Below are 4,809 nucleotides of genomic sequence, written 5' to 3' on the forward strand. Positions count from 1 at the left end.
AACTTTTATCTATAGCCTATCATAACTACTATAATTACCATATTCATGTTACTGTTCTCCAATCACTAAAAGTTAGTACATTACAGTTTAAGCTAGAAGTTGTTTTTCAGTTTTCTTGCAGTGGAAAATTCTGAGACCTTTTTTCTACTTACAACTTTGCTGTCTTGTTTGCCTGTGCTCTCTTTCTGCTTGGTAAAAACATCTTCTTGTTTGAGGTGGGTTTATCCTTTGTTCTAAGTCATAAAAACCCCTTCTAACCAACATACCCTTTGCCTCCTTGGTTATCCAGTGAGACTGGCTCAGCAATTCTTTTCCTCTATATCAAAACTTACTTCCATCTCTATTCCTTCATCACACTCTACATTCAAAAATCCTTCTGCTAAACATACGTATCTGCGAGACTTTCTTGTCAAACTTTCATCCTTCCCAACAAGAAACCCTGCCTGTCTCTGAACACAGGGCCAAAGGCAGCCCAGCCATGCAGCTGTGCTCAACAGCTGGACCTCAGCACAGCCCCAGTGAAACCCCACCAATCACTATAACAGCCTTAGGACACCCTTTTTAGACACTTTCTCAGGCTGCCAATGGTCAGCAGAAAGTTTACATTTTCTACAAAATATGACTCAGAAAATGCTCAGGGCTGTGGTACTTGAGCAGGGGATGTTGTCCCCTGCAGGACTTCCTTTCCTTTTAATGGCTTTCCAAATATTTTTATCCTTCCAGTGGGAATTAGAAGAATGCCAAATGAATGCCTTCTGCTTGGGCAAGACCATACTGGACTGGCTTCACACAAAGCCATAGTCATGAACCAAAAGATAAGATTCTCAGAAGCAATTAAAACACACTGTTGGGGGGTAATACAGGAACAAATACATTTAGGAGCCATGAGGACATAAGCAGTCCAGATAGCTTACTGGAGTCTGATATTGGCTGGGGAAAAAATAAAAGTTACTGGCAAGGAATCTTATTTAGAAATGAATAGACTTGATTAATCCCAAGGAGGTAGTAAAGCTGAAAACATTTGTAATATATATCAGAGGTATATCTGGCATTGTGGGTCCAAATTGCAGATTTAAATTAAATCCCCCCAAATTTCAGGGGCAGAATTATCCCTAATATTCTTAAATGATTTCCACGGCTAGCAGCATTCCCATTAGGAAGGGATGTCCACCACCAGTCTCACCATGGATTATTTAAGCACTTGCACACTTTCCCACACTTTCCTGGCTGTGCTTATTTGGAAGTGTTCCATACCCCGTAGAACATTTTCCATTGTGTCACTGAGTCACTGCCTCAGCATCTCTGCCTGCTTTCACAGCTTGTTCTGCTTTTGTGGCTGTGTGGGTGGACAGGCCTGGGCAGCCCGTGCAAGGAGCTCACAGGCAAAGGAAGCACCTCTGCATGCATGCTCCACTGAGACCCTTCCAGCTGTGATTCCAGGAAAACACCCACGAGGAAGAACAGGTGTGTGGGTGGGGAAATCAGCACAAATGGGGAAACTGAGTGCTCTTACATCACATGTGCTCCCATTTTTTATTCCAGCATTCCAGCAGATTGGAATCTGGGTGAAAATCTCTGTACGGAGTGCAGAGAACAAAGTAGAAGATAAATGTCTGCTGGATTTTGAGTTGGTGATGTGTGTTGTGTTGCCAAGGTATTCATTCAATGTGGCTCTCATTCTCACTGCTTTCTTTCCTAACCTCCTGTGCTCGTGGGTGGAAGTTCTCAAAAGTGAAATGGTCAAGGGAAACATACAGCTTTTTAACAATGTCATCTTACATTTCTTGTGGATCCATGCATATGGAACACATACATGCATTTCCCTTGCCGTGGTTCTGATATTCTGAAACCAGTGCACAGTATGGATTGCATCTGCTGTGTAGATATGCAAGAGAACTGGGATTCCTTCCCTCTCCTAAAATTAAATGAATGCTCAATCTGGTCCATTTAAAAAGAAAAAAAAAGCACCAAAACAAAACCACAAAACCCACAAAACTTCAAAACCCCAATACTTTCTCTAGAGCAGTCTTATGAGGTGTAAGGGTAATGCTTCTTTCTATCAAGGTTGATGCATTATACACTGAGTGGGAGTGAAAATCACTAGGGCAAGAAAAATAATCCCAAACTTTCTTTTAGTTCATAGACAAGTTGTCCTGCAAATTCCTCCCTGAATGTCTGTAATCATCTGTTGTGTCCTCTCCCACAGCGAAAATACACTAAATCCCAACAACAGACATAAACAAAGACAACTTTTCAGAGAGATGTGTGACAGCACAAACTGAGGTTACCAACTTTGGGAAATAAAATAAAACTGATTGGAACAAGGAAAACAACCACTGCTGAGATGAGTCAGTCCCTAAAACAGTCACTCAGAGAAGGTCTAAACATTGCTCAGCAGCTTTTTTCTTCTGAGAAATCTCCTGAGGATTTGAGAGGGAGGACAGAGGAGGGACACAGCTGCACATCCATCAGCAGCCCTTCATTCCTGGTCTTGCTGTGAGCCAAACACACAGAAACGTGCTCATAAAGGGAAGAGAAATGCACATTTCTGCACTCCAGCTGAGGTACAGCAGGAGCAGACAGCCTGTTAATCCTATTTGTTGCAGAATTACAGACTTAGACAGATCCTGCTAATACAAACACACTCTAAGAGGAGAATGAAAGGGATTACAACCCCTCATTCACACTCCAGAGAAATTTAATACGTGGTCTAGAAAACTAAGCCTGTAATCTCTTAAACATTCAGAATACGATCTTAAAACATCTCTCAGCAATCTCAGACCTCAAAGGCTGAATGACTGCCCTGCACTTTCAATAATAAAATAAATATTTGTCTTTACAAGGGCAATATTTCCTTGTTTCCACTTACAGCATGAATTAGCACACTTAAAAAAAAATAAAAGCTTCCTGTACAACCAAGAACACTTCAAATGTATGTACTTAAGACTCATTTAAAAAATTGTCTACTGGTCACAAGAGCAGATTACTTGCATTTTTAAAATAACAAAACTGGGGACCTGTTTTTCCTGAGGTACAGTGAAATTATAAATACTATGGAGGAAAAGCTGAACTCTGGCCTGTCCTTCTCACAAAATCAGTTTCTATAACATTTAACCTAATTAAGGCTTTTTTATCTGGTCTTAAAGGTGTGTTTACCAGGATTTTGTATGTCTGCCTGCCTTTCTGCTCTTCTTTTTCCATTTTTCACTTAACCTTTTGGGGAGAGCCAGTCTGTTAACAGTGCAATGAAGACAGCACTTTCAATGCCCTGCTAAGAATAGACACAAGTGTTTATAGACTTTAAATTTGTCTGATATGTCAATAATTCCTCAAGCTGCAGAAAAGCAAGAAATGCAATGAAAGGTCAGCGCTCACAAAAAGCAGAAATGTATTTCAGTGCAATGCTGTGGCACAAAGCCCATCAAATGGCTGGCTGAGGGAGAGGAGGGAGGAGGTAGTCACTCCAGCAGGGCTCTTCAGTCCAGCACAGAAATGAGAAGGGAAACCAAAGACTCAAAGCAAAACCAGGCCACTGCCATGGGAGAGAGAAGAAGTTGTTAAGAGTAAGAACAATGAGCTCTGGTAATGAGCTACTGACTGACATAACAGATCCATGTGGATGTGCTTGTCTTGGGCTTGTAGGTTAAACCTGGAGGTCTTTCTGGAGGTGATGCTCTAGCCAAGCATTTGCCGAAGAGCTCAGGGCCCCTTGGTTCTGGTGGCTCAGAGGAGTCAAAATAGCAAGTTTAATGGTCCTTCAGCCTCTGCAAAGTCACCAGAACAAACACAGATACCAAACAAGGCAAGAGATGAGTGAGGTGCCTGTGGAAGCAAACAGGCCAGAGTCTCCAGCTGCTCTTTCCTCTGCTACTGTCTTTGGAATGAAGGATGAAGTCTGAAGGGAGCCTGGGTGGAGGTGGCTGGGATGTCTGTCAGCCTTGGGGGTTAGCCAGCTTTTTTATTATTCTGGTACAGCATGTTCAGAAAGCAAATTGGTTTTTTTTCCTTTGTTCTTTGCGCCAAAGGGAGCGTTGTGGCTGAAGCCAACTGCCCCAGGAGCAGGTCCCAGAAGTGCTGATGCCTGGGAAGCTGAAGGGCTGGAGCCAGAGGGCAGAGCAGGAGTGTTCTCCATTCTCTGGAGCAGGGTCCCCTGAGCTGTCACAAAGGCAGGGGCCAATGTCTGCTCCACAGTGCTGGCTGTGCAGCATGGCCCCCCATGTGTGTGTAGATGAATGGCAACATCCATCTCCTTTTCACTGCTCTCTGGAGCATTTCAGGGAAGTAACATCAGAGTGGGCAGTGTTCGCCGAGCAGCTGACACCCTGCCAGATCACATCCTTTTTTACCCCAGGAAAAATGATTTCTGCATCATTTAAGGCAAAAACTCATCTTAAATATCATCAAGTAATGGCAGATCATGACTTCTTTTCATACAAAAGAGCAGAGTCTTTGAAATTTCCCCTTCAGAAATGAAAATCAGAGTGTATCGTCTCCAGAATGCATCTAGACAAAATTCACATTATTGCCTTCACCTCTCACAGGAGCACCTACAGCTCTGTGAGGTAGATTTTCTCTTTCTCTCTCTCTTTCTTTCTTTCTTTCTTTCTTTCTTTCTTTCTTTCTTTCTTTCTTTCTTTCTTTCTTTCTTTCTTTCTTTCTTTCTTTCTTTCTTTCTTTCTTTCTTTCTTTCTTTCTTTCTTTCTTTCTTTCTTTCTTTCTTTCTTTCTTTCTTTCTTTCTTTCTTTCTTTCTTTCTTTCTTTCTTTCTCTCTTTCTCTCTTTCTTTCTTTCTTTCTTTCTTTCTCTCTCT

This window comes from Geospiza fortis, unplaced genomic scaffold (assembly GCF_000277835.1).
Source record: "Geospiza fortis unplaced genomic scaffold, GeoFor_1.0 scaffold17, whole genome shotgun sequence".
Lineage (NCBI taxonomy): Eukaryota > Metazoa > Chordata > Aves > Passeriformes > Thraupidae > Geospiza > Geospiza fortis.